This window comes from Aricia agestis, chromosome 12 (genome assembly GCF_905147365.1).
Source record: "Aricia agestis chromosome 12, ilAriAges1.1, whole genome shotgun sequence".
Classification (NCBI taxonomy): Eukaryota; Metazoa; Arthropoda; class Insecta; order Lepidoptera; family Lycaenidae; genus Aricia; species Aricia agestis.
In genome coordinates, this window is record NC_056417.1 from 4445520 (window position 1) to 4467101 (window position 21582).

Here is a 21582-nt window from a genome sequence, read left to right on the forward strand (position 1 = left end):
AGTTGCTGGTCGTTCTTACCTCTGTAAAGGTCACAAGTGAACTTTCAGCTTTACGAAACTGAGGAAGGTCTGCTGGGCTAAAATGGTCGCTTTGGAAAATCATAATTATGAATCACAATATGTTTTTTTTTAAATCGCAAAATGCAAGTCTGCTTGCAATTCATGTCTACAATTTAATCTAAAAATTCAAGGCTTTAAATGAACGTGGCGAAAAAAAAAGAAATTAACGCTGCCATCATACAAAAACTTCATTTTTGACAGTTCTCCTTTATGAGCAGGCAGCAGCACCATCCCCCACGTTCATTTAAAGCCTTGTCGCACCGTAGTAATTCGTACTAATTTTGTCAGTTTGACAGTTTTGACAATTCATTTGCTGAATTGATTGAGAGGATTGCTGAATTTGTACGTGGGAGAGCCATGCTTCGGCACGAATGGGCCGGCTCGACCGGAGAAATACCACGTCCTCACAGAAAACCGACGTGAAACAGCGCTTCCGCTGTGTTTCGCCGAGTGAGTGAGTTTACCGGAGGCCCAATCCCCTACCCTTTTCCTTTCCCTACCCTCCCCTATTTCCTTCCGTACCCTCCCCTATTCCCTTCCGTACCCTCCCTTATTACCCCTTAAAAGGCCGGCAACGCACCTGCAGCTCTTCTGATGCTGCGAGTGTCCATGGGCGACGGAAGTTGCTTTCCATCAGGTGACCCGTTTGCTCGTTTGCCCCCTTATTTCATAAAAAAAAAAAAAACGTTCTCACAGAAAACTGGCGTGAAACAGCGCTTACGCTGCGTTTCGCCGAGTTAGTGAGTTTACCGGAGGCCCAATCCCTTACCCTAATCCCTTCCCTACCCTCCCCTATTCCCTTCCCTTCCCTACTCTTCCCTATTACCCTATTCCCTCTTAAAAGCCGGCAACGCACCTGCAGCTCTTCTGATGCTGCCAGTGTCCATGGGCGACGGAAGTTGCTTTCGATCAGGTGACCCGTTTGCTCGTTTGTCCCCCTTATTTCATTAAAAAAAAAAGAGGAATTGCTAAATGTGATAATTTTAGCCCCGCTGGCCGTCGCAGGCTCTTGGTCCACAGTAGTTGTAGACATAACCTTGCGGCAACAAAAAGATTAATTTCCGCTTACAATAAAAATATGCATAGTACGAAACATTACCGCTAAACAATAGATTCTAGTCCAAGGCCAGCTTGGAAAAAATATCCACAGCCGAACATATAACCTCCTCCTTTTTGGAAGTCGGTTAAAAATAGCCACCAACTTACTTGCGAATCCTTGGGTTTATAATATAATATTCTCGTTGGTTAATACAAAACTCTAATAGCTGCAAACTAAGAGTCTAATAAACAGGTACGGTATAAGACATTATGGTACTTTTAATATTCTGAATTTGTTCGTCTAGGTACCTATTTGTCTTGTTCTCCGCTGGTCTCGTGGATTGAACTATAAGGGCCTGTTTCACCACTTCCCGTTAAAGTGCCGGATAGGCTATCCACAACTTATTTGACGATTCTCCATACTCTATCTGTCAATTTAAGTGGTGGATAGCCTATTCGGCACTTATCAGGAAGTGGTGAAACAAGCCCTAAGTATATTTATTATACTATTTGCAAAATATAAATATGAAATTAAGCAGGAGCCGGTATTTAAAAAAAATATTGCATAGTAAAGTTTATTTTATTCGGTTCAGTGACTGGAGCATGAAAAGATTAATTTATATAAAAATACCCTTAAAAATATTACATAGCAAAAATCTTAATCGGTTCAGTAGTTAAAGCGTTAAAGTAAGTTAAAATAAAAATACCCGCGGTTGGTAGCCCTATTTCTGACTGCCTGTGCGGCAGCCGCGCTGCTCCATAGTCCATACTAACGAGCCGCGCGGCTGCCGCGCTACTCGCGACTTAGCCCGGGCGCGCACTAGCGGCCAGACCGCGGCGCGGCGGCCAGGTCGCGACGGCCATCGAAAGTATGGTGTGGCCGCTGGTCGCGTTGCGGCCAGGTGCGCGTGGTCTATGGCGGTTTCATACAAATGCCCGTATCTCGTTGGCCGCGGCGGTCTGGCCGCTAGTGCGCGCCCGGGCTTAATGTGAAGGCAGCCTTAGGGTTGGCAATCGCGTCAATTTGTAACAGGAATGTTATAATCTTATTACGGTAGTCACGCGATACGCTAGACTCATCTAGGTCCGTACGTGACAGAATCGAGACTGGGGACGTGACAGAACTCATCATCATCACGCGCTCTTTTGATGTCACGTGATTTGATCAAGACAATTTATTGTTTCATAATTTGAACAGACAAGAACGGAACATTGTAGATTTGATGGAGCTGACAAATGTCAGGATGTAAACCACGATTAGGCAAACGTAGGACGCCCCGGATCGACAGACCGACCGCGACAGTTTGAAGATGGCGGCGGATGGATAATGGGTGCCCAAGATCGGGTTGTCTTAAGGGATGAATCGTAAATCGTAATCTTTAATGTCATCATAATATTATTATATACAAAAGGCGAATCTAGGCACAAACTTTAATAAAATGTCAAAAGTTGTATAAGATGATGTGCCTCATTATTTTGATTAAGCCATAGTCTACTTATCTCTATATTCTTGTATCTCTCGATCAGTCAATTTATATAATGAACATGATAGTGAATGACTGTATATTCGATGCATAAAAAACCTTTCAACTTTATCAGCACAGGGTGACCTTTCAGAAGTACCTGTTAATGGGCAATCAAGCCTACAACATGGGTTCTCACTTCAGCAAGCTTGTTGTCCTTAAATGTTAGTTTTACTTGCCTTAAAAGTCTTTACTTTAAAGGGATTCATTTAGTAAATTTTACTGCCACATTCAGAGACATTTAATGATGATTAAACTTCAATTTAATGAAGAGTTTGACAGATAATATATTTAGTATATAGGGGGTTTCGGGGGCGATAAATCGATCTAGCTAGGAATCATTTCTAGAAAATGTATTTTTCATCGGATACCGAGCTAAGCTCGGTCAAACAGCTAGTGTCACTTTAAAAGAAACAGGCCCGCCTTACAAATTACAATTCGTACAAGTTCCTAAATCCTAATACGGAGGTTAGGGACAGACTGTTACACAAGTAGTAGTTAACACGTAACACACAGGTTAAAAATGCAAGCATGCACTTATTTGTGGTCTCTACAATTATTATTCATCTCTGAGTGCACAGTTACACTACTAGCTAACTACTAACTACCCTTCTGATAGTTTAATGAAAAGAGCAAATATTTTACAACTAGTAAAGAATTTGGTTCAAGCCAAGTTCAAGCAGAAATTCTTATCATTTAGGAACTGTGCGTTTTGCAGTGATTAAAACAAACTCAAACTCAATTTTTTTATTCAGAATAATTTTTTGCAAAATTAATGTTCTCTGAAAGTCTACATGATGCCTACCACCGGTTCGGGAACTAACCCGGCGAGAAGAACCGGCGTAAGAAACTCGCCCTATAATCTATCCTATATCTTATTTATCATAGTATCTCCAAGTAGTTTAAGCATGGAAAAGTAACAAACATACAAACAGAATATTCTTTCATGTTGCCGAATTATTCTAAAAAGTGCTGAGCAGGTTAGAGCAGAGCCCAAATCTTTTTTCATGCCACCAGTAAGGTTGTAAACTGTAGCACACAAGCCTAAATCGAGCTTCCGAAGTTGCACGCAAAAAGAAACTTATTTGGATCTATTACAGAAACTATTAAACTAAGATTTCAACTGTAATTATCATGACGCAAGAAATAACTAGTGCAATATACTTTAAAGTATATTCAATTACAATAACCGAAGAAGATTGTAGCTTGTTACTAATAGCATCGTAAAAACACTTCGGATTAAAAAGGCGTTCTGTAACGTGCATAAAAATTACATCTAATTATGTAGATGGGATCATTATAGAGCAGATATACACAACCTGCGGCCCGCAGGCAGCATACGGTCAGCCGCGCGCTGCACCGCGCCAGAATGTTCTCAGAAGCCCGCGCGAAGTTAGAGTTATTTAGTGTTTAGCACAGGTGTTTAGTATTATTTTATTTATTTAGTCATTTATTGTGCACAAGAAATATTTACAAATAATATTAAACGCAGTAAGACGACACAAAGGATCTGCTTATTTCTAATAGAAATCTCTTCTAGCAGCCCTACGGAGAGAGATTGGATTAGGATAGCAGATAGGACGTTTTCGAACTTCAAAACATTTCACGAACATTTTACGAATTTCAAAACTTTTTCAAAAGTTATTTTAATAAAAAACGGAACATATCTGATAGAGTGTCGACATAACTTTTTTCAAAATGATTAAGAAAAAGATTTTGTCGTGCCTAACAAAACAGCACAATATTTGTCGTCGTTATGTCGTTGTTTTGGAATATGTCGTATCGTTAACTCTCCTATAAAACTTGTTTTTTTCACTTGTAAATCGCTTTGTTACCTTTTTTTAATATGTTGGTTGCGGCCCGCGACACCAAGATTAAAACGTGTTTGTGGCCCGTATTAGAAAAAGGTTGAGTATCGCTGTTTTAGAGCTATGAGTAAAGTTATTTTGATTATGTATTATAGTTCTTAGATCGTTGGTATAGAGGTGGTGGTGAAATAGCTATGCAGTAACTTTTTTCGCTGACTGCTTCGAATAAATTCATGTTTTTGAATTTAGAACACTTAAAATTAAATTGTGTTTAATATAATGTTTTTGTGTTAGTAATGCCGGAAATTAAAAAAAAGTGGTGATCAAAATATCGTTAAGTGAAGCAACAGAATATTTTCAACTAGACACCTGAAACTCCGTTGCGCCAAAACTTGTTAATGTTAATTGTCAATGTAAAGTTAACGCGGGAACTGCACATTTTTCCTGGACAAAAAGTATCCTATGTCCTTTCCCGGGACTCAAAGTATCTCCATGCCAAATTTCAGCAAAATCGGTTCAGCGGTTTGAGTGTGAATAGGTAACAGACAGACAGACACACTTTCGAATTTATAATACTTATTAAGAAGTATTATAGTAGTATGAAAGTATGGATTTATAACATCATTCATACTTATGTAAGGATACTAATAACTTAATATTATGATACTTTTGTAACGAAGTTCCTTATCGCGCGTTCGGCGTAAAGAAGGCTGGACAGAACGATATTTGACCTCGACACTTTTTTATTAGTACCTGCATTGTAGGGGAAGAGGGCGTTGATAGTATTCCTGTGCGTCAACTAGATGGCGTTTTTTAAATATTTTTTTGAGTGTATATGTATACAGGTTTTTTAAACGTAAGAAATAACTTTGTGCCATTCGGGTGTCCCTTGACACCTCTCAAGTTTTTGTCCCAGAGCAATGTATATTTTCCGCACGATTAACTAATTTTGGCGCATCAAAGTTGCGGGCGTAATGTAGAACGAAATATTGCAAATTACTCTTTCCAATTATAAGCTTGTAAGCCGTTTAAGATATTTAGAGGCAATTCGATGACCATAATCTTGACCAATATATCAGTGAGGACACCCCATAACGTTGTAATTACGGGATCAACGACTTCGACCGCCATCTGCAATTTGGCAATGAACTCTTTTGCGGCTAAATGTAATCATCGTTTATAACTAGTTAGCGGTTATCTTAACTAGATTATGTCATATTATGGTAATGATGAGATATATTATAGTGGAATGAAAAAACGAATATCTGTATTAATTCTTATTGGAAAAGTTATTAAAATGACGTTGAGAATTAGAAAACGTAGGTAATTTCTTTACAATTGTATAAAATTACTAGCTGTCCCGGCAAACGTTTCTTTGCCATAAAAAGTATTTCGCCCGTATTATTTTATTGAAGTGACTAAATAAGTATGCCACTATGGCAACGTCCATCGCTATCCCGTCGCAAAAACAATGGTCGCCGTCAGTCTCGAGGTGTAATAATTTACTATCGTTTATTCAACAAATGCACTTATCAACATAAAAAATAGATGGTGTCCGATTCTCAACCCTAGCCGATATGCTCGCTAAGATTCACGAAAATCGGTCGAACCGTTTCAGAATCACGCACACCGTGACACGAGAATTTTATATAACTATTTGAATTGGCATCAGGGGGGTGTCACTCCGCCGTTCCGCCGCCGAGCTACAAGTACATACGAGACTCCCCGACGGCGACGTCGCGATCGGGGCGATTCAATGGTTGCCGTGAACTGACTCGTGGCGCACGCGCGCGCCTCTTACGCAGTGTCATATTTTAATTGGCAAAACCTATCAAAAAAAAATACTGCATTGCAGCCGATTGTTGGGACAATGAAAAAAAGGCAAATTTATATAATATCTACCGTCATGGTACCTAAATCTATGACAATAATAATATTATTAAATATACACACAAATGTTTTATACTTAATTATAATAAATATGCTTATTTAAAATAGGTGGTGGTAGCTGCAAATATTTACATTATACATAATAATATAATCCATACCTAATTACCTACATCAAAAGAAAATCAGGTGTCGTGTCTGTGTGAACTGATTTATATGTTCGGTATTTAATTTATTGTATTTAATTTAATTCATTTACCTAACAGTTTCCGTATGTATACCTTGCGTGGTATTTATACTTATTTGATTTTGACAACCCTATTTTCGGAATATAGTCAACAACACACACAAGGTGTGAAATAAAGTCGACCTTCGCGCGGCGCCAGAGAGCTCAATGTCGGCTGCTCGCGTGCGGTCCGTTGTTAATAATACTTATGTAGGCACATAAATCGGCGGCATTTGTGAACATTAAAGCAGTGAGACTTCTGTACTTGTACTATTATCTATTCTGTGTTGGTATTTGAATCTAGAGTTAATAACATCGTATATTTTATAATATTGGATATCATAAATCTTGTGCAAATTATATTGAACATAATTTGTACAAGATTTATGATAATGCACACAAACACCGTGCTGATTTTTGTTACATAATTTCTTGGTTCGATCGCCGCGCTCAAAGACCGCGATAAAAGCGATGCAATGGCTTGAAAATCAATCATATTCTCTACGAGCTTTTGCCCGCGGCTTCGCTCGCGTTAAGAAGTATTATTATATACAAACTTTCATCCCGTATTTTAACCCCTTGGAGGTGGAATTGATCAAAATCCTTTCTTAGCGGATGCCTACGTCATATCATCTAACTGCATGCCAAATTTCAGCCCGATCGGTCCAGTGGTTTGGGCTGTGCGTTGATAGATCACCATGTCAGTCAGTCACCTTTGAGTTTTATATATATAGATTAACAATTCAGTATCACGTCTCGTGCATGCAACTTATTGTCTCTCTGTTAAGCAAATTCGTTCTCAAGAAGACTGCTGAGTTGTTCTACCGTATGATAATTATATTGTGCCACTGGTGAGTAGTAAAAATAGATAGAACAAAGTAACTAGAGGATGTTTGCAGTAATGGCAAAGATTATATTTGTAGTAATAAGTGCGGTAATGCGGTTATTACGACGGCAAATGTCATAATTACGACGATTTGTATTGGTCTTGTAGGTAAAATTATATTAATACAGGTTCTATTAGTGTTCTTACTCCATATAGGGTAAAAATTGTTTTTGGGACGTAGTTCCTTATCGCGCGTTGCGCCTTGGGCTAAACTGAAAAAGTTGTAACGACACTTTTTTATTAGTATCTGCATGGTTGGGGCAGAGGGCGTTGATGGTATTCCTGTGCGTCAACTAGATGGCGTTTTTTGAGAATAAACAGCGACGCGTTGTTAGTATTCCTGGGCGTCAGTAGATGGCGTTTTTTTAATATTTTTTTAGTGTATATTAATGTATAAATGTTTTTTGAACATAAGAAATAACTTCGTTCCATTCGGGTGTCCCTTGACACCTCTTAAGTTTTTTTTATTAAAAAAGGGTACGAACTTTAATTGTCTGTTTAAGCTTAAAGTACGAAACCGATTTGGATGAAATTTGGTTCCGATATACTTCCTGGACCCACAAATATTTTAAGACAAAAATTATTCGAATTGGTTTAGCCATTTTCGTGTCTTAGCAAGACTTACAAAATTTCAAATTCATTTTGTGTTTATAAAATCTACGAACAAACGCAAATTATTTATTATTTATAGATAATATTTTTAATTTGTGTGAATATAAGCCTTGTGCTGTCGGCATAATATAATGTTTATGGAAGGTAAAATAACATTAAATTTTAATTGACATATCTGCATTAATGGGTAGTTTATACAGCAGCTTATTACAGAGTGTTGCAGGAAATTGATACAACCTAGTTAGAGAAGTAGTATTAAATATTAATAATATAAATAAATCAAATCGCATTTTTTTTATGAAATAAGGGGGCAAACGAGCAAACGGTCACCTGATGGAAAGCAACTTCTGTCGCCCATGGACACTCGCAGCATCAGAAGAGCTGCAGGTGCGTTGCCGGCCTTTTAAGAGGGAATAGGGGAGGGTAGGGAAGGGAATAGGGGAGGGTACGGAAGGAAATAGGGGAGGGTAGGGAAAGGAAAAGGGTAGGGGATTGGGCCTCCGGTAAACTCACTTACTCGGCGAAACACAGCGGAAGCGCTGTTTCACGCCGGTTTTCTGTGAGGACGTGGTATGCTTCGAATGGGCCGGTCGAGCCGGCCCATTCGAAGCATGGCTCTCCCACGTCAACAGCATTATTAATATGATGTTGTTTTTAATTCTATAATATCATACTGGAGGTATATTCTAAGGAAATGGTAATCATAAACGTATTTTTAATTATATTTAAACTTGATTTCATAGGTATCGTGCAAATCCTTTGACTTTTACGCATACTAAATTATTTGAAAATTGTTATTAATTTAAATATTTTGTTAAGGTTTTTTAAATAGATAATCTGCAAGAAATTGCAAATGCTTTTAATAATGAACATCGAATAACATAGTCAACCCTAAACCAAACAATTTATCACTAGAAATACAATCTAAAAATTTACTATAATAAAATACAAACTTAATTTTTTTTTAATATTTTTTTTCACTGGCAATCCTTTCTGAGATCCCTAGAGAGATGAGAATTTTTCTGAGATTCCTACTCACCAAACTTCTCCAATACAACAGACAATTATTATATCCTGTAATCATTCCAGTAAACTTCGATCAAGGACTGGTCTGACAAGTTCACGAGAAATCAAATCGCTTTTTTTCTCAGATATTATGATAATTTCCAATAAACCATTATATAGTACATGCAACATACATGCCAATACATACATAATATGAGAGCATAGAAAGACCGCTTGTAATATTTTACATGTAAATAAGGCGTCTATTAAATTCCTGTATTAGGGTTGAATCAGACCGCAAGGCGGCGCGTAGATGCATTTCTAAATTTATATGGATTTGACAGATTCGCAAGACGTCTCACACAATTGAAATCTGTCAAAACCATACAAAGAACAACAAACCTTATTGGCATACCTAAACTTGCAAATACATAATATAAAATGTCGTATTTAAGTGTATACCTATGAAACATACGCCAATCGATAGAGAAGATATTTACAAACAATAAATACACTTAGACAAAATGTAGTAAATGATATACTTTCTGAGTTATTTCAGTTTGAAAATGTAAAATAAATAACATTTTAGTTATACAATCTGAAATATTACCAAAAATATATTATTTACGATATTTTGTCAAAGAATATTTGTTGTTTGTAATTATTTTCTCTGTCGCTTGGCGTATGTTTCATAGGTGTACACGAAAATAACTTTAGGTATGCCACGCTCCATACAAAAAGGTTCGAACTCTTTTATGTCGCGCCGCGTCTCGCCTCGCCTCGTCGCGTTGCTGTCTGAATTGACCCTAATGTCGTCTCTCTTTCTCTCCCTATTTTTGTTTTTCATAGAATCGTCTAGCTTAATCGGTAGACGTTTTTTGATCATTGCTATACGTAATTCTCTATCCCGGGGCTCAAAGCATCTCCTCCATACCAATCCTTATTGGGTAGGTCTGAGAATCTGCCAATATTTATTTTTCATACGAGAATTGCGTATATATATATATATATATATATATATATATATATATATATATATATATCGTATATATCGTATATATATATATATATATATATATATATATATATATATATATATATATATATATATATATACGTAATTCTCGTATGAAAAATAAATATTGGCAGAAAGGTTGCAACCATTGGACCGCTTCCTTTATCGGAAGGAAGCGGTCCAATGGTTGCAACCTTTGTTTTGCAACCAGTGTGTGACGTGTGCAAGTGTGATTACGGCGCTCCGGATAGAAAAAATACGACAACTTAACTTTGATGTAAGTATTTTAATACCTTGACTTAATTAATAGTAGATGTTAAAATTTTTTGAGTAGTTGTTTGTGCTTGCGTTGGAATGAGTTATTTTTGTCTCAAAACCCCGGTTATTTTTTTATACTCCTATTTTTACGTTAGGACCCTGTTGCCATCATCGGACCACTAGCATGGCTCGATCATTGGACCGGTCCAATGATCGGACCACTAGCATGGCTCGATCATTGGACCGGTCCAATGATAGAAACTTTTTCTATTGGTGATTTCAAAATATAAATTATTTGATAATAATATGTTAATTGTAATTCACTATTCCAGAATAGAGACAAAACGAAAATATTATGCGTGGAATGAAATGAGCAGCCATTGAAGCAGTTAGAAAAAATAAAGCAGGTTTGAATGAGGCAAGTCGGATGTATGGAGTTCCTAAGGCCACCCTTAAACGAAGACTGGATGGAGTTAATAAAAGAGCCAAGGAGCATGTTCAAATAGCAGGGTCTGAAGGAGATCTACCACCAGATCTGTAAATTTCACAGATTTTTTATTGATTTTTGTAAGTAGCCTTGAATGGGCCGCTATCGTTTTTTGTCTAAGTCCATTGATAGCAACTTAGTGGTCCAATCAAAGCGACTATGGTCCAAAGAAGGCAACGACCACAGAAACGCTTTACCTCAATTTTCTGTAAAACCGTCAATTTTATTTACCCCTCCGTGAAATATTATATTAATAAAGTTGATTGGAAACAAAACCAGCAATTGTTTTTATTTAATCATCAAAATTAAATAAGTTATGTGGCATGGAAGTTAAGTGGTCCAATCATAGCAACCTTCCCCTATGATTCATCCCAATAAACTCATATTATATTTTTATGTATGTATCAGCAATTCAGCAGATAACTTTATCTCGATTAACAAAAGTAGGCTGATTAAAAATTATAATAATATATCCTTTGAATAAAAACATCCTTACATAATATTATATGAAAGGTAATATGAAAGTAATACTTAAGCTTTTAAAAGCGTAGTTTATCTCCAAATTTAATTTGCTAATTTACTTAAAAGGCATAATTATGATGTAAACAATTTAAAGTGTGAAATAAAATTAAAAATAAATTAACATTATCATAAACTTTTCATTTGTAACCAAATAGGCATATAATATGCTTTCGCAAGCGTCTAGTGTGGTTATGTGAAACAGGATCAGAAATTTGCAATACTAGTTGTCGCCCGCAGCTTTGTTCTCAAAGTAATTCGTTTACCGCGGGATCCGAACATATTGTCAGTAGAAATACTAAATATCATCTCAAGGATCTGAGGATGAGGACGTAACAAACAGATACACTTTCACATTCATAATATTAGTATACATATGGATAGGTGTTATTATCTAATTAGATAATAATCTAATGAATACTGTATTTGGATTATTTTATGCATTTATAATTCTCTATCATATAAGAAACTAGAGCACATTCGTATATCTTTACACCCATCGCTTTTTGTAAATTTCGCACTATGAAATCCATGTTTTGACATTATTAGTTATTACTTATTAGCAGAGTAGACAAAATGATAGAGTATGCCGACTTAGAACTGCCTGCCTAGCATACGCCAACGATATATCTCACTATACATGTTTTCACGCCGGTTTTCTGTGAGAACGTGGTATTTCTCCGGTCGAGCCGACCCATTCGTGCCGAAGCATGGCTCTCCCACGTATAACGTGCTAAAATATTTAAAAATCAATTATATCAACCAGCGCGAGGCACAATCCAATTTGACAGATATTGAAACCTGTACGTTTCTTTGCAGTCGAACTACTGGTAGTTATGTCTATTGTGTTATTAGTATCAATTCGCTCAATTCATGTGTTGTATCTATCATATTGTGTAAAAAAGAGTGTTGGACTATAATTTTAGAAGCTTTCAACATCTGTAACTCAAGGATCTGACTTAAAGGTGGATAAAAAATCTAAACAAATCTACGAAATGGGCGTTCTAACTTCTACATGCAGATAATAATATCTAGGATGTTTGTCTGTAGGATTTGCGAATAAAACTATAAAAGTTTAATCAAAATAAGATAATCAAATGATCCTTTCGCCACATAATATTATCTTACAGAATATCAAGTTTCTGTATCCATTAGTACTTGTCTGCAGTGAAAATAAACTTCTATTTAAAGTCCGACTAAGATGCTTTATTTAAAAATCTTTTACTTGTGTATTTGTCTATTTGTATTTCTATAAAAGATTTTTAAATGTTTTCGTGTTATACTGTAATATAATACAGATCTTGCTTATGAAAATAAAACTTTACCTGTGTTCTTTTTTGTCAATTTTATTAAATAGATTTAGTATTGAAGGTTTGTGTAGTGACTGATTGTTTTATTGCAAAAATTGAATATAATTAATAATAGTTATGTACATTTACAAATGTATAATTATATTGTGTACAAATATATAATTATATTATTTATACGTGGGAGAGCCATGCTTCGACATGAATGGGCCGGCTCGACCGGAGAAATACCACGTGCTCACAGAAAACCGGCGTGAAACAGAGCTTGCGCTGTGTTTCGCCGAGTGAGTGAGTTTACCGGAGGCCCGATCCCCTACCCTATTCCCTTCCCTACCCTCCCCTATTCCCCTCCCTTCTCATCCCTACCCTCCACCATTACCCTATTCCCTCTTAAAAGGCCGGCAACGCACCTGCAGCTCTTCTGATGCTGCGAGTATCCATGGGCGACGGAAGTTGCTTTCCATCAGGTGACCCGTTTGCTCGTTTGCCCCCTTTTTCATAAAAAAAAATATTGCGTCATTTAATTGTCTGTCTATGCCTTTACAAAATGCCTTCAGTGGATAAGGCATTCTTGGTCAAAGTTTCCATTTACAGATAAAAGTAATAAATACAAAACTGGTAACACAGCAGCAGCTGTAGAGTTGCTATCGAACATCGCGAGTTAATAAATAATTTATTGTTTATATGGCATAATACGTTACAGGTGTATTTAAGGCAGTGTTATTTTATTATAATATATTAGAACCTCTAAGCTGATTCGGCTACTAACTTGGAATATTCGTGGAAATCCAAGAAAGGCTTGTACAGTGCCGTAAACAGTATTTTATTCGCCCTGTGCGAGCTTCTACAACTGCGCCCTTGGTTTTTTAGACATTATATTACCCAAAGCAATGTACTCGTATAGGTCTATTTACTGTTGGAATCGTGCTCTAGGGGCGCAGCGGGAACTATTATCGGGAGGCGGGAGCAAACTGAAAAAAATAATACTTCTGCGCCCCCCCAGAGTCTACACCCTGTGCCTGGGCACCGGTGGCACCGCCCTATTTACGGCACGGGCTTGTACGATGAGAAAATGTAGGAAAATTGTGAGTAAAATACTAAAAACGATATTAGGACGAGAGTGATACGAAGTTCACCGGGTCATCTAGTAATATTATAAAACTATTTAAATTATATTGAGGTTTTTTTTTAATGAAATACAAACGAGTAATCGGGTCACCTGATAAAAGGCAACTTCCGTAGTCCATGGACACTCGCAACATCAGAAGAGCTGCAGGTGCGTTGCCGGCCTTTTAAGAAGAAAAAGGGGAGGGTAAGGAAGGAAAAAGAGAAGGGTATGGAAGGGAATAGGGTAGGGGATTAGGCCTCCGGTAAACTCACTCACTCGGCGAAACACAGCGCAAGCGCTGTTTCACGCCGGTTTTCTGTGAGCCCGTGATATTTTTCCGGTCAAGCCGGCCACATTTTGCAGACCCGACACCACCCCGCTACTTGGGAGGCCACGATGCGCAGGAACACCTTGCGCATCATGGCTCTCTCTCTAGGACTCCGTGCAATGGGCGGCGGTGTCCCTACATCACCGCTCCGAGTACCCTCTTAGTGGATACCAACATCGTAAGAGAAACGCCGTGCAAAAGTTTCTAGCTAGGCGTAGTAGGCTCTATTCCTTTCGTTGAAAGTTTCTTTATTATAGGACGTTACTTATAGGTTTTTGAAAGGGAAAGCTCATAGTAAATGTATTGGTCGATGGTTACTATGGAACCAATTCATTGTCAAACCACCGGACAATATAATTTAAATATACGCAATGAATACATTTAAATAAATTGTCGGCTACAGCGCAGATAGGTACCGGTGCTATGGTGGTGCGCATACGGGCGACAGAAATTACTTCATTTTCATTCATTTTAATCTAAATGTAAACAAAGCTTAGAGTAGTTATTATGAAGCTTTTATAAAATATATAAAGCTCAGGGTGGCTTTAAGTATTATATTATACATTTAAGTGTCATAAGATGTAATAAAATAACTGAGTAATAAAGAAATAAATTGGCTATTGGTTAAGTTTAGTTTTTATTTTTTCATCAAAATGTAGTTAGATTCAACAGAAACTCAGAAGCTGTTAGTTGAGCCTCCCTGTATCGTATCCCTTTTGTCTGTTATTATTCTGACTTTTCTGAAAAGATTTTATTCCACTTTTAAAGATTAAAAAAAATACATAAATTTCTGTTACCTGACATGTGCAAAGCCATCAGACACAAGACCGTTGCTTTCTTAATCGCCTCATATTGTACCACAATTATTTTCCTGCAACGATGCAGCTCGTCTGCGCAGTACGCGAACATTACTCAGATGTATCTGTGGTTTTCACTTAAATTATTCTGCTCAATGCTGATTTATCGTTTATTGGGCATTCAGATGTCTGTCTCTTAATGTCTAATTAATAAGGAATGAACAAAATATCACTTTTATTCTCAAGAGCTGCTGTACCCACAAAGTGCTATTCATAAGGACCATCAGAAACTGTGCATTTTCGTTAATAATAGTTAACCTATATCCTTCATCGTGGTCTTTTAATCTTTTTTGTGCCAAAAGTCATTAAAAGTAAAGCGCGATGTCATAACTAAGGGAAAAGGGGTTTATTTTTTATATTAGAGTTGATACCAGAATTATTAATAATCTATAATAATAATAATAATAATAGCTCCCACACCGGTTTCGGTGACGGTGGCCGGTTTCATTGAAACCAGGCCAGCTACGCAGGAGTAATTTTATAGTGTCCAAGTATGTGCGCAGTACACAAGAGCACTCTCTATTCCTTTACTCTCATAACCCAGTGGGACGGACGACCGACACGACTGGTGAGAGATCAGGCGCAGGACCGACTTTTTACATGCCCATCCGACGCATGGATCATCTTACTTGTCAGACAATTAGGTGATCAGCCTGCATTGTCCTAACCAAACTTGGAAATAACATGTTCCAACGCGGGAATCGAACCCACGACCTCCGAGTCAAGAGCCGCGCTCTATACCACTAGACAACGGAGGCGTCAATCAATAATCTATCGATCTATCGGCGGCATGTGGTCGACTTATTGTCAATTCAATTTATAGCTGTGATGGGTTTAACGTAACGCGACCAAATTACTTAGGTCCGCCATCTGTCTAGGAATCAACTTCTGTGATAGTATATTGTGCCATTACTCACTGTACAAAAAATTCTGAGACTTTTCACATTTGGCAGGTCTTTATGCTAATAACTAGTTCACTCTCAGAGATGTTCAAAAACAAAATAACTTAGAACTGTTCACAATACGCACTATTCCCTCACAGCTCATGATCGCGATGGCTAGCAATTATTCCAGCTTTACTAATTAACTCTGGCTTCTATGGTCTGCATCGAAAGTCTTTCTGTTAACTAGAACTTTTCTTTGAAAGATTTAATAGATTTAAAAAAAAACGTTTCTTAGGGCCCTTTCACACGTAAAAAAAATGTGTTTTGCTCATGCCAAGTAAATTACCGTATTATCTTTCTATTTATGAGAGTGGATAAAATACAGTATATTTTCGATTCAACATTTTAACAATATCTATGCTACTAAAACATATTCTCTCAGACATCTCTTATACGGGTAGGCCCATCGATGCGAGCAGACTGATTGCAGGCCCATCTAGACTTGTTTATGAGAGCTTTTTATTTGGCTTTTAAACTTTTCTATCAAATTTCAAAAGTATAGCTTAGTCTGCAAGTTTTCTCTATCGTTCCTTTATAGAAGCGCCGATCATAAACGAATGGAATTGACAAAAGCGTTCGATAAAAATATTAACTCATTATTCGACTTACGTCTTGTCAATTCCATAAGTTTTTGATCGGCGATTCTCTACGGAAGAGATAAAGAAATCGTTTGGCTCCACGTTTTGCTAACCGTATTATTGTTCGCAGTAATTGTCAATAACTCCTCAATATTAGAAGCATCAATTTCCCTGGACATTTCTCTCTCGTGTTCAATGACTTCTGCAAATGGCTCCGGAAATACTGGCCTTTGTTTGTTATGAAATTTAGTGTCTTTTAATACCCAGCTGAAGGCTTATACTTTACAGTTTGCACTGACAGGTGACAGGTCCGGCACAAGTCCATCGACAAGTGTATTGAGTAAAATCTATACTAATACTAATATTATTAAGCGGAAGAGTTTGTTTGAACACGATAATATCAAGGAACTAGTGGACCGATTTCAAAAATTCTTTCACCAATGTATAGCTAAGATTTTCCTGAGTGCATAGGCTATGTACCACGGGCGGAGCCGGAGCGGACCACTAATATATTATATTTAACACCTTTTCTGGCAAAAAGATAAAATATGAATTAAATTTATTAGGAATAAATAAATAATTAATAAAATAGGAATAAGTTATACAATGGATATTTTGTCCTTTTTCAATATTTGATACAATTATAAATTAGAGATAATATACATGATTTCAGAAAAAAACTGACCGTTGAAAATGGAGCCTTTAGTGAGATTGGTGATCTTACTTCGGTGTCAAAAACGAGACGACCTCTGTAGCTCAGCTGGTGGGCTGTTGGTAGCTCAAGCCGAGGGTCGCGGGTTTGAATCCCGCTGACGGAACAAAAAGTTTTTAAAGTTCCTGGGTCATGGAGGTGTATTAAATATGTGTATCATATTATAATTAAAATCTTAAATATATGTATAGTATAAAAGTATATTTCCGTTGTCTGGTATCCGTAACACAAGTCCTTCAAGTACTTAGCACGGGGCCAGACTGACGTGGTGTGAAGCGTCCATAGATATTATTATTACTTACATATCTGATACTATTAAACAACAAAGAGGTGCCACTGCCAATTTTATACGTGGGAGAGCCATGCTTCGGCACGAATGGGCCGGCTCGACCGGAGAAATACCACGTTCTCACAGAAAACCGGCGTGAAACAGCGCTTGCGCTGTGTTTCGCCGAGTGAGTGAGTTTACCGGAGGCCCAATACCCTACCCTATTCCCTTCCCTACCCTCCCCTATTCCCTTCCCTTCCTATCCCTACCCTCCCCTATTACCCTATTCCCTCTTAAAAGGCCGGCAACGCACCTGCAGCTCTTCTGATGCTGCGAGTGTCCATGGGCGACGGAAGTTGCTTTCCACCAGGTGACCCGCTTGCTCGTTTGCCCCCTTCTTTCATAAAAAAAATGCATTTAGGGCTTCCACACAAAACTGCGAATTCGCATCGCATCCTAAGGTCATTTTAAATAAGAATTCTGTTGCAGATATATTATTATTATTTATTTGCGATGCGATGCGAATTTGCAGTTATGTGTGGGAGCCCTAGATTCGACACAACTCGGTTGCTTACGCTGAGAACTATATTTTCAGTACTCTTAAGAGGCCTACTGACCCAAAAAATCAAACATCGTCCTTCTCTCTTCACACTCACGCCCGTCTTTCATATGCCAGGTGAAGAAGGACGGCGCGGAATCACTGCCAAGTTAGTTTTACTTGAATAAAGGACGAACTTTATTGATTATGAAAAAAGTATTTTGAGCAAATTTAGGTTTTGTCAATGCCTTTTTAGATATTAAAAATATTAAAGAAAAGACAGCAAACTTCGAAGATCCAAGCAAAAATGTGTCTAAAACAAGGTTTTTCGTAAAAAAGAAACTATCGAGCATTTTTTCAGTAATCGTGTTTTCGCCTTGAGCATTTATGCTTCACGAACTGAAGTTTTTTGTGTAAAAAAATCAGTTTTCTAGACCTTACAGATTTTAAGATCTAGGTTTAAGTATGTAGTCAAGTTAGGGTCAGGTACATTCTTAATTATCTCCGAGGCTCCGAATTCTGAATACTAGTACATTTATTGCTTCCAGTCGCAGGAAATGGAGAAACGACCAAAGTCTATTCTGAGTAAATCATTAAAACTTTATGTGTTATTATGACTAGCTATTTGACCGAGCTTCGCTCGGTATTCGATAAAACACGAATAAAATGACATTTTCTAAAAATGATTCCTAGCTAGATCGATTTATCACCCCCGAAACCCCCTATATACTAAATTTCATGAAAATCGTTGGAGCCGATTCCGAGATTCCAATTATATATATATATACAAGAATTGCTCGTTTAAAGATATAAGATTAAATGTATTAATTTACCAGAGGAAAGTATTGTTTTATCATGTTTTGAGTCGCTATCTTAATGACTGCTATACAAGTAAGTACTTCCCTAGTACGACTATAGTCTATGAGAGTGGTATACGAGTAGTTACTTGAATAACTGCAAGTCGGTATAAAACGCAAAAAGCGATAGAATGCTTTGTACAATACATTACGGCTCTTTTTGTTTGTAGTCTACTATGTAGTTGTTGCCCGCAACCATTTTTTTTTTATGAAATAAGGGGGCAAACGAGCAAACGGGTCACCTGATGGAAAGCAACTTCCGTCGTCCATGGACACTCGCAGCATCAGAAGAGCTGCAAGTGCGTTGCCGGCCTTTTAAGAGGGAACAGGGTAATAGGGGAGGGTAATGATGGGAAGGGAAGGGAATAGGGGAGGGTAGGGAAGGGAATAGGATAGGGGTTTGGGCCTCCGGTAAACTCACTCACTCGGCGAAACACAGCGCAAGCGCTGTTTCACGCCGGTTTTCTGTGAGAACGTGGTATTTCTCCGGTAGCCGGCCCATTCGTGTCGAAGCATGGCTCTCCCACGTATTTTATCTGGGATAAAAAAGTATTATATTATTTTTTCTGGGATAAAAAAGTATCTATCCTATGCCCTTTCCCGGGACTTAAAATATCTCCATACCAAATTTCATCAAAATCCGTGACGCCTTGATAATTTGGCTGTAGCGATATTGATTTCTCAGAAATGACTAAAGCTAAGAAATTAAAGTTCATTGTCAGTATTCATCATGTCTTTGTCTTTGAATTACTCATAGCATAACACGATTGGTCAACTTTTATAACACAGAATAATCAATCAAAAAGACCTCTGTAAAAAAAAAGGGATTCCTATTTTGCCAACAGAGGAGAGTGATTTAAGCTTCCAAAATTTGTACATAGATTGGTTCAAGCATACACTTTAATTTGCCCATAGCTTATATGAAATATATTTATGGTTTTTAAATTACGCGACAAAAACCATTTTGTCGCTTATGCCCTTTCCATTTTTTGCTGTACCATTGCTCATCCCGGCCTCTCATAGAAAACAAGCAATCTAAAACATATCCAACACGGTTTTTTACTTTAACGCGGCGTCACCTTAAGCGTGAAGAAGTAACAGACAGGCACACTTTGGCATTTATTAATTTTAGTTTGGTTAAAGTTTTCTTCCTGTTGTTAACAAAGAAAAAACAAAATTTTAATTGTGGTTTGGACCATCCATACTTCCATTACCATACTTAATATTATAAATGCGAAAGTGTATCTATCTGTCCGTCTGTCTGTCTGTCTGTCTGTCTGTTACCTCTTCACGCCCAAACCGCTGAACCGATTTAGCTGAAATTCGGTATGGAGATACTTTGAGTCCCGAGGAAGGACATAGAATACTTTTTATTCCGAAAAAATGTACGGTTCCCGCGCGATAAACGAAATTTGGCGCAACGGAGTTGCGGGCGTCATCTAGTAGTACATAATTTTGTTTCGTTCAGGATGGAGTCGATCTACTCTGTTTTTTCTGCCGATTCGCTTTAAAACAAAGTAGTTTAAAGTTAGTAAAATCCATGCTCTCCGGAAGTGCCGACGCAAGAGAAAATGTACACAGTGGAAGCTAATATTTTTGTAGCTAAGTCTCGATTAATATGCGTCTATGCGACAGAGCGGCTTAGCCACTACACCAGCCCCCCTAGACAAGTGGCAAAACGCTAACGCTAGCGCTAACGCTACAAAATGTATGCGATTTGACATAAGTCATCGCTTCGCTAGCGAATACTCATGTCAAATCCATAAATTTTGTAGCGTTAGCGTTTTGCCACTTGTCTAGGGGGCCAGGAGACCACAAGCAATATTTATATGTAATTATTTATACAAATAGCGGCGCGGTCGCGCCTCTATTTACATGAAAATGATTGTGATTTTGTTATGTAGAGGCCAAACCGATTGCTCGCGCGGATACATATTTGAACCTATAAACAGAGCCTTAAAAATATTAGGTACTAGACGTTCCGCGCGGCTTCGCCCGCCCGCCCGATAATAATATTTCACAGACAGATTAGGCCACAAAAAATAGCCTACGATCCTTCATGTGGTCTACTTCTTATCTGTGCCAAAAAATAGAAAAACAGCTTTAGTAGTTCGTAAGCCCTTTCAAATACTTTCCCCCGTTTTTCCCACATTTTTCTATATCTCTTCGCTCCTCTTACCTTAGCGTGATAAAATATAGCTTATAGCCTTCCTCGATAAATTGGCTATCTTACACTGAAATAATTTTGTAAATCGGACCAATAGTTCCTGAGATTAGCGCGTTCAAACAAACAAACAAACTCTTCCGCTTTATAATATTAGTATAGATTAGGTAAAACCTATTATCCAGTCCAGCAAAGTATCTAACATATTGCCCATGACTTCCGAAGAAGCAAAAGGTATATAAAGACCCTATATCTATATAATATGTATCCTACTTTCATATAGTTTTTACCTGTGAGTGCCGGCAGCTTTCTAAGTGCTCTGCTTCTGATCTGCAAAAAAGAACAGGCATTATAGTTGTTGCAAATAATAACTTAATTGCTACAATGAATATAACTTTCAATAAAGCGATATCGATAACTAGTGAAGGCATATAATACTATATTAGCATATAATCTTATGTGTATCTAAAATTCTCGTGTCACAATGTTAGTCACCGTACTCCCCCGAAACGGCTTTACTGATTTTAGCCAAATTTTAGCATATTCAGTGCGTCTGAGAATCGGCTACTGGGTACTTTTTATATTGATAACCTTAAC

General features: G+C 37.6%; 1 protein-coding gene across 1 annotated transcript in view; it reads right to left on the minus strand.

Annotated features, from left to right (window-relative positions):
• The window catches only part of LOC121732380, a 32556-nt gene extending 11237 nt beyond the window's left edge, over positions 1-21319 (minus strand). Inside the window, exon 1 of the mRNA XM_042122245.1 lies at positions 21276-21319. The gene's annotated coding sequence lies outside the window, so the exon portion shown is untranslated. The remainder of the gene's footprint in view (positions 1-21275) is intronic.
• Positions 21320-21582: the final 263 nt, after the last annotated feature.